Source organism: Lepisosteus platostomus, chromosome 14 (genome assembly GCF_059453375.1).
Source record: "Lepisosteus platostomus isolate fLepPlt1 chromosome 14, fLepPlt1.hap1, whole genome shotgun sequence".
Lineage (NCBI taxonomy): Eukaryota > Metazoa > Chordata > Actinopteri > Semionotiformes > Lepisosteidae > Lepisosteus > Lepisosteus platostomus.
The window spans coordinates 1,055,947-1,069,673 of record NC_142624.1 but is presented as its reverse complement, the minus strand read 5'-3'; the positions used below and the strand labels follow the sequence as shown (position 1 = coordinate 1,069,673).

Genomic DNA, 13,727 nt, shown 5'->3' with positions numbered 1-13,727 from the left:
CACACCAGCTTCTGTAGAAATTCAGTTTTGGTTCCAGCCCTGCCAACAGTCTGCCTGGGCACGCCTCTCAGTCTTACCCTTGTGAGCAGTGTGAACTGGATTTCTGCTAAGTCACACGATCACAAAGCACCTGGGCTGCTGGCCTCCCCTGCTCAGGTGATGTGGGAATCACAATGCCTTTGTCTCGTGTGCAAGTTCACGACACTCTCACTAATGACACTCAGCAATCAGAGACTATGCCTACTGTAATGTCCCATTTCCAAGTGGGTTCATTGTCTGGATTGCTTTTACTCTAATAGGATTACATTTTAATTAGACTCCAGGACATTGTGTTTAATTAATAAACTGTTTAACTGAACCTTTCTATCGACTGTAATTGGCTGTTGAACATGAGAGTTTTAAGTCATCTGCACTGCTGTAAAGTTACCTTGGCATCAACAACTCTGTATGAGTTTAAAACAGTTAAAGATATATTATTTTTTTGAATCAATCCCATTGCAAACAAAAGTGGATTAAGGAAGCAGTCATAACTGTTAATGATAGTGCTGTAATGTGTTCACATTCTGAATATTACTCATTGCTCTCCTTTAGGATAATGACTTCAAAAGATTTGAGAACATCCATATACAGTACTTGAACTGAGCTGTGTCTCTCTGTCTGACACAGACTGTTTCTAATTGGATGTAGAATTGTTGGAAATGTGTTGGAAACCCGAATCACCTGTGAGCAATATTGAACCATGCCCATGTCAGGTAGATTCAGGATATTTAAGGTCTGCTCTCAGAGTACTTGGGGCTCTGGTATAGAGTTTTCTGCTGAGAGTTTGCTCTGTCTCTCTTGTGGTACTCCCTGGATTCACAACCTGAAATTGGCCCTGACCTCATCTCCTGGATTTGCCCTTCTGTCCTGTCCTGAGCTCTGTGTCACTCCACTTCGGACCCTCTCGACTATGGCTTTGGATACCCCTCATGTTTTGATACCGTATGCTTCTGGCTCTGACCCCCATTTTGCTCTGCTGTGCTCCTGCCTTGTTCCCTAGTTTGCTACTGCCCCTCGCCGGCCGAGTCCAGAGGCCCTGTCAGTCACATGGCACGCTGCCTGCAGACTCTCGGTTTTGTTTGGTTTTGTTTGGCAAAGTGCGGTATAAGGAGATGTTTTTCTGTTAGACCAGCATAAGAACGAAAAGGACTGAGTCGACAGTTAGCAAGTCATATGATGTATGTGCTAATACCTTGTTTGTTACACTGTATAAAAAGACTAACTTTATAACCGTTCAGGGGGACTGGCTGTGGAAAGTTGCTTTCCTGTATGCATACATACAGTAATAAACGACTCTTCTTTCACCTACATCAGGATTCATTTTATATGATACTACAATTAGAACAGGATTGAGTGTGGCGATCTGAATAGGGTTATAGTACATTCGTCTGAGGTGTAATTAATCATTTCAAACACAAGACCTTGAGCACGCTGTGCAGATTTCAGGGCAAATGAAAACCAAGATCGGTTACGACTTTGTACGCATTAATTATCAATCATTAATTACCAAATTCACACCACAGAGGTGTATTCCCATGGATTAATCTTGGAGTTACTCTGTTACCTGTGTGGGAGGCTCGCAGGTGATTCGCTCACTAAAGCCACATTACCCAGGCAGTGACGTCTCCCCTGTCCGTTATGAAGGTCTTCACAGCGGATATTGAGTGCAATTGTACATAAAATAGTTTTTTAAAACAAGGCCCAGAGGATGGTGGTGAGGAATGGAGGAGGCTGTTTCAGCAGTGACCTGTATCCAAAGGCTGGGAGAGCGATCAGGGAGGAACAGGAGAGGATCCTGAGGGAGAGAGAGCCGGAGATCCACTCCTGGAGGGTCCTGGTGTAGAGAGACTAGACAGCCTGCAGACACAGTGACCCACCAGGAGCAGGATTGGACAGCCCTGGTGTAGAGAGACTGGACAGCCCACAGACACACTGACCCTCCAGGAGCAGGACTGGACAGCCCACAGACACACTGACCCTCCAGGAGAGAGACTGGACAGCCCTGGTGTAGAGAGACTGGACAGCCCACAGACACACTGACCCTCCAGGAGAGAGACTGGACAGCCCACAGACACACTGACCCTTTAGGAGCAGGAGTGGACAGCCCTGGTGTAGAGAGACTGGACAGCCCACAGACACACTGACCCCTCAGGAGCAGGACTGGACAGCCCTGGTGTAGAGAGACTGGACAGCCCACAGACACACTGACCCCACAGGAGAAAGACTGGACAGCCCACAGACACACTGACCCTCCAGGAGCAGGAGTGGACAGCCCTGGTGTAGAGAGACTGGACAGCCCCCAGACACACTGACCCCCCAGGAGAGAGACTGGACAGCCCTGGTGTAGAGAGACTGGACAGCCCACAGACACACTGACCCTCCAGGAGAGAGACTGGACAGCCCACAGACACACTGACCCTCCAGGAGAGAGACTGGACAGCCCACAGACACACTGACCCTCCAGGAGAGAGACTGGACAGCCCTGGTGTAGAGAGACTGGACAGCCCCCAGACACACTGACCCCCCAGGAGAGAGACTGGACAGCCCACAGAGTCCCGTATCTACACTCTGCACCAACAGTGTCCTGTATCTGCACTCACTTACACATATATGTAAATTCATAGAGTAGAGATGGAGTCTCTTAAGTCTTGGCAATTGATTTTGTTGTGGGGGATTTGCGAGGTACCTACCTTCATTTTATGGACCTATCTGTGAACATGTTGCCTGGGGTACACTAAAGTATTCCATTTGAGCTCTTTATCACCTTGACACTGGCAGGTGACCTATGTGTCATGTCAGTCTTCAGATTGTCTGAAATCTTCATTTATGTGAGGATACTGTCCTGTAACTTGTTTTTGCAACAAGCTGTCATGATTGTAATCCCTCCTTTTAAGGGCGCTCTGGCTCTTTCACATTTTAGGGGATTATGTGCACCTGCCCTCAATCCTGCTCCTCCTTATTTAAGCCAGACGGTCACTCTACTCCCGGCTCTGCACTGGAAGACGGACGCCTGGAGGCCCGCAGGACCGCCTACCACCAAGTCGCCCTATGCCTGCGTCCAGACCCTGCTGATTCTGGGGCTCGGAGCGCCTGACCCCATCACCCCCGTTTTTATTCCCCATCCCTGCACCGGATCCCGTTCCAGTTTTTAACTGTCTTTGTCTTTTTTCTCAGCTGGATTTCCCCCCTGGACACCTTGGACTTGTCTGCCTTGGTCACGCCCCCCACGCTCCAGTTCACTGCCGTCACGCCCCCCTGTTCGTCAGCCTGCCCTGATTCCCGTCACTCCCCGGGGTCTCCTCTCTGTCGTCCTTCTCCACCGTCTGCATCGGGTCCCGAACTACAGATCACAACACAAGCAGTCTCGCAGCATCAGGAAGAGATTATGTACAGTAGTCGAAATATTGTGTTCTCCTGTTATTCTTATTGCTGCAGCTCTTATGCATTGTTTCCACAATGGCCTGTCCAACACATGCAGAATCAGAAAGGTTCGGAACAGTCTGCTCTTATCTGTAATGTCTCTTATGTTCTTACTTGGGCAACCTGTCACTTTTCCAGTAACTGTTTCACATTCTGAGAACCTGAGAGAGGACTTCTAAAGATTCTAAGGATGAGGTCAGGGAACATGACCCCTAAGTGCTCAAAGTGACTGTGTTTATAAACAGGCGAAACATTACAGCCCTGGAGAAGGAAACCGTTATTTTAGATTAGATTGGAAGACCTTTATTATCCAAACCTGGGAATTTCATCTGGCAATATTGCATCACAACCATCTGCAATAAAAAGAAAACGACACACATATTCAACTACAGAATAATGTAAGAAATGCACCAGGAAATCCTACAAGATATATCATACAATAATACAGTGATTCAGTTCATTTTAACAATCAATGATTGTGGACGCAACTGCAGTGCTCGTTTGACAGTGTTATTGTACAGTATTAAAGCTGCAGGAATGAAAAAACAGCTCTGCTGGAGTTTATCTTACTGCTGGAAAAGACTGCTGCTGTCCCTCCTCTTAAGGGTGCTCCGGCTCTTTCTAGTTTGTCTTGATTTTGTGCTCCTGCCTCCTGTTCCCTCCCTATTTCAGCCAGAGGCTCCCACTATTCCAGGCTCAGCTCTTCATTGACATTGTAATAACGGCTGTAATCCACCTTCTCCAAGAGCCCCCTGACCTGAGAGCCGTCTCCCCAGTCAGTGTTGTTGAAGAGGTGACCTGTTCCCACATTTCTGAATGATCCTCTGCAGGTTCCCATCCTGCTGGACAAACTCCTGGAGACTCCTGCCTTTCAGCCTGTCTCCATGAGTGAAGAGGACCACTGTGTGCCGGCTCACCCCCACTCCCAGCAGCTCCTGCAGGGTCTCCACTGCTCTCTGCTCCTGCTGGGAGAAGCGGCCCAGCTGGATGACCAGGAGGACAGCGTGGGGTCCAGGGGCCGACAGCTGGACAGCTCTCCGGATCTCTCCTCTCAGATCCTCTCCAGAGAGCTCAGTGTTGAACAGGCCTGGGGTGTCGACCACAGTGACTCTTCTCCCACACACCTCTCCCTGTGCCTCCTGGCTCCTCAGAGTGAGTGAGGAGGGGCTGGTCTCTGATCTGAACGCCTCTCTGCCCAGGATAATATAGGAACTGTGTCACATGCAGTACTGTACATAAGAGAAAATAGACAAATTCAATATGCTAATGCCATTAGGAAAATCATTTGACTATTAGGATTATAACTAGAGAACTTTGGCTAGAATATTAATCTCTTTCTTCTAAGTGGAAAAGGGAGAGTTGAATTACCTATAAGGAGTTTATTATGAGTTTTTAGATGCATAATAGAAGGGTGAAAATGCCACGTTGTAACAAACTCAGAGTCTAAGGGAGCAGCAGTAGACAATAATCTTGAAGCTTACATAGAGAGGCTGTCCATGTATCACCTATTGGTACAGAAACATGTTGGTTTACCTAACTCTGAAAGCAACAACAGAACTGGCGAATGTATCAATTGAGACAGCCTCAGCGGCTCACAGGTAGTGGCTGGCAGGTAGATAGTCAGCACATCTCCTGCACAGATGTGTCCACTGCTGGGCTGAGTGGTGCCGTGTCTACATGCTGAGTGATGGGTAGGAGTGTTGAGGAAGCAGGGTATTCTCCAGCACTGATAGGGCACTCTCTGTTTAAGGGGTGAGGAGCTCCAAGGCCTCAGAGGCCTCTGGTGCTCAGTCCAGCCCTGATACCAATGACATAATTGAACTAATTTGACAAAAATGTCAAACGTGTTGTTGATTTAGATCTTAATCTGTTGTTAATTGGAAGATACATGTGAAACCTGCTGAGATCTGTCCCTGTGGCCTGGGGTTTCCATCCCTGATCTATTTATTCTTCAGGTCTCAGGTCGTTAGGGTTAGCATTGGGAAGCCATGGGCTGTGTGAACTGTGTGTCTTTGTGAGACAGGTGGGAACTGGCAAACCAGGCAAAAACACATTCAAACAAAGGAAAACATGCAAACTCCACACAGATAGGTACAATCCCAGACCTCTGGAGCTGTTGGGCTTACTGCCACACCCAGGTTCATAGTGTAAAGACAACAGGGACAATGTTTTTCCTGCTCTCTGTGTACTGTAGGGACAGACTCCTGTGTCAGCTCAATTTCTCTCCCAGCTGAGATACGAATTGTCTTCAGGGAACTCCCCAAGGAAGACCAGTGCCCTGCAGGAACAGACACCTCTGTCGGCCTACTGCGTCACCCCACTATTACAACTACCCCAGGAGGCTCCTGCTGATCCTGCAGGGAGCTCTGAAACATGACTGAGGTTTAAGTGTCTTTACTGAGTGTGCAGTAAGCACAGAGAGACACGAGAGATGCAGTACTGTACAGAATACTGTAGACAAACGCTGACAGCAGTACTGATAACAAGACCTGTAACCCACAGCAGTGCTGACTTAGAGTCAGCATCTGGGAGGAGCAGACTGAGCACAGACAGCCTCTGGGTGAGTCAAGGTTCTGTTTACTTGTGTTCTGGAAGGACAGTTCAGGATTCTCTCAATACAAGCAGCTGAAACAGCTCAGCAACCTAAAACATTGTAAAAACAGCTTGAGGGATCAAACATTTATTTCTCTTATTTCACTAGTTTGCTGGTACTTTGTAAATAATTTATTAACATAATTTACTAACTATCCTGCTAGAATAAGGGAAAATGACTAACTGCAACTTAAGTGTGAGCTGGCTACGTCCCTGGAACGTGAGGGCAGAGCCAGCCTCAGGCTGCCTGACCAGAACTGAGAGAGACTGATAACTGCTAAAGCCATGATGAACAAATTCTACGTCTGCTTAAATACTGATTAAAGGAACCCGAGAATATTCTTACAGTTTATCACACACCTAGGCTTTACACCATACAGTATATGGCATGGAATTGTACTGGAGCTGTTCTGGGTGGGTTTTCTGTTTGTCATTTTGTGTAAAAAGCCTCCTTTTGTATCAGTGAGTGGAGTCAGTGCTTCATCAGCTTTGGCTCCAGTGTGCACAAGTACTAAAGGAAATGCCTGCTTCACACACACCCGGATCATGTCTTCTCTGTTGGACACACAAAGTTCAAAATAATTCTATTTGGTCAGTAACAACTAGGATTTCTTATTAAACAAATCTTTTATTTATGAATTAACAATTCGTCCACACATTTGAGTTACAAGATTCTCAGCCTTAAATCATAAAAACAGCTCAAAACTAAAATGACCAGCACCTCAACTGCAGGAGTGACAGAAGTACAGCTCCTGATTACATTATAAGCAGCTCCTTTAATATACTGTCCAAGCACACACACTCCTCAGGGGCTGGCTGGGGTCAGTCAATGGACTGGATCTGCCCTGGAGATTGCAGACTCTCCACTTCAGACTGAAAGCCTGTGTTCAACATGAAGGTATGATATTTTATTGTTCTATTTTTATTGTTGTTTATTTTTATTTTGCTTGTTATTGCTGTCTGTGCATCCAACCCTTCAGGTTGTCTTTGTGTAGACAGGGGTATTTTGATTTTTTCTGTTCTGTGTTTCTAAGGTGTATTTCCACCTTGATGACTGAAGACTCTTCCTGGATCTGTTGCCTCAGTCCCTGATCCATCACAACACCAACACACCTGCTCTCACTGCATTCGGCATTTCTCCGGTATTTCATCCTTAAACTTCAACAATCCTCCTAAACCCACAGCTGCTCCCCCCACTGTGCCCCCCACTGCGCCCCCCACTGTCACCCCCACTGCTCCCCCCACTGTGCCCCCAACTGTGCCCCCAACTGTGCCCCCCACTGCTAGTCCTAATTTTGCTCCTATTGCAAATCCTATTGGTCCACCCACTGCTGCTCCCACTGCTGCTCCCAATGCTGCTGCTCCCAATGCTGCTGCTCCCGCTACTGTTCCTATGGCTGCTCCTCCTAATATAATCAAACATTTCCTTATAAATTCATTATTTCTCTCTGCTTGTTTTCGGGCCCTTTTCCTCTCTTCTCTCCAGATCTCTCTCTTCTTCTTCTCCAGCTCCTCTCCCCTGTATCTCCTCTCCAGCTCCCTCCCCTGTCTGCGGATCTCCTGCTCTCTCTCCCTCAGGATCCTCTCCTGCTCTTTCCTGATTGCAGCCTCAGCCTCTGGATACAGGTTATTGGTGAAACAGCCTCCTCCATTCCTCTCCACCATCCTGTCTATCTTCTCCAGCAGCTCTGTCACCTGACTGCGGTTCTCTGGATTCTTATTGTTAAACACATGATAATGACCCCCACTGCACTGTCTGACAAACTGCTTAAGATCATCACTCCTACAGAGAAAATCCTCAATACTTCTACCCCTCAGTTGATCCCCATGTGTGAAGAGCACCATGGTGTAATCTGCTGCTGTCTCTCCAAAGGTCTTCTGGATCAGCTTCACTGTGTCCTTCTCCTCCTGTGTGAATCTGCCCAGCTGGAGGACCACCAGGAACACATGGGGTCCCGGGGAGGTCAGACAGATGGAGCTCAGGATCTCACGTAAAGTTTCCTTGTTAGAGAGGCGTGTCTCAAACAGGCCTGGAGTGTCGATCACAGAAACACTCCTCCCTGACACCTCTCCTGTCCTCTTCTCACAGTGCTGTGTCACTGTGTAAGGAGAGAGCTCAGATGTGAACTCCTCTCTCCCCAGGATGGTGTTTCCTGCTGCACTCTTCCCCACTCCAGTCTTCCCCACCAGCAGGATCCTGATCTCTGTTGAATCTTCCTCTCCTGCTGAATAACAAGTAAACTGTGGTTATGTTTTTGACTGACATGCTTCAGTCTTCATCTTTAGAACAGGAACACTGTGCAGGAAAAGAGTCTCTCACACTGTTTCTCAGTGTTTGATAATGATTGACTGATACAGCACAGAGCCCTACAGCAGGTCAGGACTGAGAGCACAGAGCCCTACAGCAGGTCAGGACTGAGAGCACAGAGCACTTCAGCAGGTCAGGACTGAGAGCACAGAGCACTGCAGCAGGTTAGCACTGAGAGCACAGAGCACTGCGGCAGGTTAGCACTGAGAGCACAGAGCACTGCGGCAGGTCAGGACTGAGAGCACAGAGCACTGCAGCAGGTCAGGACTGAGAGCACAGAGCCCTACAGCAGGTCAGGACTGAGAGCGCAGAGCCCTACAGCAGGTCAGGACTGAGAGCACAGAGCACTGCGGCAGGTTAGCACTGAGAGCACAGAGCACTGCGGCAGGTCAGGACTGAGAGCACAGAGCACTGCAGCAGGTCAGGACTGAGAGCACAGAGCACTGCAGCAGATCTAGACTGAGAGCGCAGAGCCCTACAGCAGGTCAGCACTGAGAGCACAGAGCCCTACAGCAGGTCAGTACTGAGAGCACAGAGCCCTACAGCAGGTCAGGACTGAGAGCACAGAGCCCTACAGCAGGTCAGGACTGAGAGCGCAGAGCCCTACAGCAGGTCAGTACTGAGAGCACAGAGCACTGCGGCAGGTCAGGACTGAGAGCACAGAGCCCTACAGCAGGTCAGCACTGAGAGCACAGAGCCCTACAGCAGGTCAGGACTGAGAGCACAGAGCACTGCAGCAGATCTAGACTGAGAGCACAGAGCACTGCGGCAGGTTAGCACTGAGAGCGCAGAGCCCTACAGCAGGTCAGCACTGAGAGCACAGAGCCCTACAGCAGGTCAGGACTGAGAGCACAGAGCACTGCAGCAGATCTAGACTGAGAGCACAGAGCACTGCAGCAGATCTAGACTGAGAGCACAGAGCACTGCGGCAGGTTAGCACTGAGAGCACAGAGCCCTACAGCAGGTCAGCACTGAGAGCACAGAGCCCTACAGCAGGTCAGGACTGAGAGCACAGAGCCCTACAGCAGGTCAGGACTGAGAGCACAGAGCACTGCAGCAGATCTAGACTGAGAGCACAGAGCACTGCAGCAGATCTAGACTGAGAGCACAGAGCACTGCGGCAGGTTAGCACTGAGAGCACAGAGCCCTACATCAGGTCAGGACTGAGAGAACACAGTAGTACAGCAATGCAAACACCTTATCCTGTTCTAGTTAGATCTTTGAAGGTAAGTAAAGCTTTACTGTAATGCAAGTCCAGGGAAAACTGATGTGTAAGTGGTATTGGTGTAGGCGCCACGCTCTTCGCTCTGAAAAGTAATTTCTCCGGTGCCACAGTGCTGGTCCCTGGGTCAGAGTGACCTTTTTCTAGGGGACATCCCCCTTTGTACAGTAGTAGGCGCGTCGGGTCCACCATACATAGTGGTTCAAAGAAATAAATACATTTCCTAATCTTCCCTCCGGTATTTAGTTTTTTATCGCGTTACTGTCGTGCCCTCGCCGGTTAAGATGAACAGAAAACAGCGACAGACGTCAGATCAAGAGATTCCGGAGAGAGAACGATACAGGCTGGATACTGGACAGCTCGTTATGTGAACAAGCGAGGTTCCCAGGCGAAAAATAGGAGGGAGGCTGGCGAGCCAACGCAGAAAAAAATGGTTACAAAACGGGTAAAAAAAAGTAGGTAGAAGAAAGGGAGAAAAACGGAAACAAAAAGGGGCGAATTAAAAATGAACAAGTCTAAAAACGAGAAAGTACAAGGGACAAATGGAACCGCTGTACCCCAGCGCAGGGAAGAAGAACAGCAAAAGAAAAGCTTTAGTTTAGAGAGACGCCACCGCTCGCACGCAGGATTGAGACTCTTAACGATTTCTGCTCTAGCAACTGTGAGTTCACTGTTGTTTTATTTAAAAAATAAACGAGAAATCCACAACATTGATCTTTTACATCAGTACATTCTTCCCGCCAGACCTTTCAATCAGGTTTTTCGTTTTGTTCTTGTGCAGTAAATGCTCCTTTCTTTGACAATATAGAAAGCTGTCTCGCGAAGCAGGTTGAGTCAGGATTTTCTCACCGGGTTAGACTTTACGCGATAGCTGAGTTCATCTTAACTCTGTTTCACGAAGGTAAACTCAGGCTTAAGTTATTATTGCCGGTTGTTTGATGAAACCCCTGTTTGATGGTATTCACTAATGTATAGTTGGGAAATGTTACTGTATGTACTGTAAGCACACAAAACCTGTTCTAGTGCTAACACTTCTATCACTATTGCACGACACACCCGCTTTGCTGAAGCGCCCCGAGTCGTCAACACAGTGAAAAATGCCCCAGTCACAATCTCACTCCTGTGAACAGTTTGTTTCTATTAATGCTGAGCTACGAAAAAAGCAGTACTAACGATGTGAAGTCTGGAGAGATCGTGAATGTAAAGTCTGCTGAACCAGCATCTTTCAATGTAAACCGACAGGGTGCTGCTCCCCGTCCTCTATCATTCAATTTTCCCTTTTCTGTTTAAACCCTGTGCACATCTCATTCACGTCTAAAGGTTTTGAGTTCAAGTCTCTTGTGTGCTGAGCGCCAGACCTCTAATGGCTCTCCTGCCCTAACCCTCAAATATTCCATCAGCAGGTTTCTCAGATTCTCTGACCCCTTTCTCGCTCTATAGCCAACATCAACTCCCGGATGCTTAAACTTGAAAGCTCCTTCTCCTCAGCCCTTGAAATGCAGATGATGACTGATCTGACATGACTTTTGAATTTTCTCCATTTCATATTTGCTGACTTTCCAGGACCTAGTTTTAACAGTGCTGACCAAGAATGTCGGTGTATCTAGACTGTGGCTGTACAGTATTTCAGTAGTAAGGTCTGTGTTAGGAATGGCGGTGTATAACCTATGACCTATAACAGTGGTCAAACCAGGCCTGTCTGGACCATTTGATATGATTGAATAATGAGAATGGATTCCAGGCAGAACCCCCAGTGAATCAGAAGCCAAAGCAAAGGTCCCAGAGCTCCAGTCTGCATCTCCCAGGATGCAGCTGGGAGAGTCACCATGTCGTGGGCAGAAACACAGGGAGTGAGGAGTCAGGGGCCAGCAATGCACCAGTTCAGCACCAGTGATGGGGGAGTGGAGCTGTGTTGGGGTGTAATTCAGGTGTAAACAAGTATGATCTGTTTTGAATGTAAGACCTCTTTGAGGACTGAAGCCGAGGTCAATTACAGCTTATGGAGAACGTCTGGTTAACTAATCTGCATTGTTTTGGACAAAATCAAACATGAAATGCAAATTCAAGATATAAAATGAACGATACAGAAAGAAAAATACAAGAATTCAACCATATGAATCGAATAGATTGGGATTTCCACAATAATAGCCAGCAGGCCACTTCCATGGACATAGAAAATTATTGAGTTGATCTGGTTTAAGTTGTATTTGAACTTTTCTAGCTTGGTTTTCTTATTTTGATCATATTATGGGATATTTATATATCAGCTGTTACTGTTTACCAAGTTCAGGAGCTCTTGATATATAACTTTGACAAGTAACATTACTTAGTAATGTATGATGACTATTGTTTTGGTTTCTACTCTACTTACCATCAAGTAAGTTTAATGAGACGTCACCCAGGTCACTGCCACCAGCTGTGAAGAGTATAAGAAGTAATGTGGTTCAGAGCAAATACAGCACAAGCAACTGTGGGGTCAGAACTGTCCCAGAATATAATGCAACAGTTTTGCCACTAAGAGACAGGAATACAGCAGTGCAGGCAGAAGTGGGGTCTATTTACTAGGTGTAGTCATTTTCTAAACAATTTTTTTTTAAATGACAACAAATATAAAACTATATTTAAATTTTAAAGTGAAAACTTATTTAGGTTAAAATATTTTTGAAACAATTTATGGAATGTCAGGGTGCTGAACAGTATTTATTCCTGCTCGTACGTGACTGATCAGTTCCCTGGCACTCGCTCGTGTTATGAAGACTGGTAGTGACAGAATCCTCATGCTATATCCAGTGTACATGGTGAAAACAGCAGAGCAGAACTGACTGTCTTCATATGAAGGAAGAAACGGGCACATTTTTCCTGTTCTGTAGGTAGTTATTTCTTAAGCAATTAAAAATAATCCTATCTCCTTTCACGTAGTCATGTTTTTTTGCACTTTCCTAACTCTTGCATTGGGAAGATGCCCTCAGTAATTTGTGTGCTTGACAGAAATAGACTATTAGTCTCTTTGCCTGATTTGTAATCGTAGAAATAACGGCAAGACAGACTCACCCAGTAGAGGAGTTCTATCACTCATGACTGCAGGGTGTCGACGTGCTCAGGGTGTCAGTGTGCTGCTGCTGCCTGTGTCTCAACACTGTGGAGAGTTACCATCCCTCTGTCTTTATACCTGAACCTCTGAGGTGCACCGAGTCCAATGGAAACAGACTAAACAGACTCACCAAGGCGTGTGTAACGTCCGCTCATGTCTCCAGCTCTTGTGCTGATCAGTCAGAGTGCTGCTGCTGCCTGTGTCTGTGTGTCTGTTTCAGCTGTGTGGGACTGTCCTTCTGCTCTCACGCCCTGAACCAGCGATAAACACACCCTCTGCCACAGCCGCAGTGTTCAGCAGTGTCTCCTGGACTCACACAGCAGAGAACTTCAGAGAACAGTTGTAAAAAGATGGTCTTCTTAACAGTGAAAATAGTTTGTTTTTAATTTTCTTTGCTGTTCCCTTTGCCTTAGTTTGTATCATCTATAAAGCACCCTAGTTTATTGATGACGCCAGAAACTAGATTATTGATATAAATCAGGAAGACTACAAGTACAGATTCCTCCACTAACTGTTGTATATCAGCCAGATTAAAAGTTCCTCCCCTTATTGCTGCTCTGTTTTTAACCTATTTATAAAAGCCTAAATTTCTGTATCTTTCGTCTTCAGCACCTATTGTCATTAAGTCATTAAAATAAAAGAAATAAAACAAGAGGCTTTCATCCTCTCAGCTAACTGGGAAACTGTGGTGATGTTAAAACGGTGCGTACAGCACTTAGATTTGTGTTGTACTGTAAGTGTTGAGCATTCCACTCGCGCCTCTCTTCCTTCTTGCATTCCCACGCGCACACCCTGTAAAACAAGCTCACGCCGCAAGTAAACGCCAATCACCTTTCTCTCCCGTCTCTATTTTAGTTCTCCTTTTTCCTCAATTCCCCGCTCACTATTGCGGATTCTCTTCGAGCTCCCTAGTGCGCAGTTATCTCTTGCTTTTCTCCGTTTTTCGATCTCCTAGCCTGCTTCTCGGTTTCGGTTTCGCCTTGTGATTTGGATTGCTGCTTCCTCCTGGTCTCTCCATGTTCCGACCTACTCACCTGCCTCCTGGTTTTCGTTCT

At 46.9% G+C, this 13,727-nt stretch overlaps 1 pseudogene across 1 annotated transcript; it reads right to left on the bottom strand.

The window, feature by feature from the left end:
- Window positions 1-3,736: 3,736 nt before the first annotated feature.
- LOC148648576 (uncharacterized) lies at window positions 3,737-12,776 on the bottom strand (annotated as a pseudogene). Its single transcript, XR_015926451.1, has 4 exons — window positions 12,633-12,776; window positions 11,953-12,006; window positions 7,172-8,276; window positions 3,737-4,671 (listed from the first exon to the last, which is right to left on the bottom strand). The product of XR_015926451.1 is annotated as an uncharacterized LOC148648576 (transcript).
- Between the last annotated feature and the right edge of the window lie 951 nt (window positions 12,777-13,727).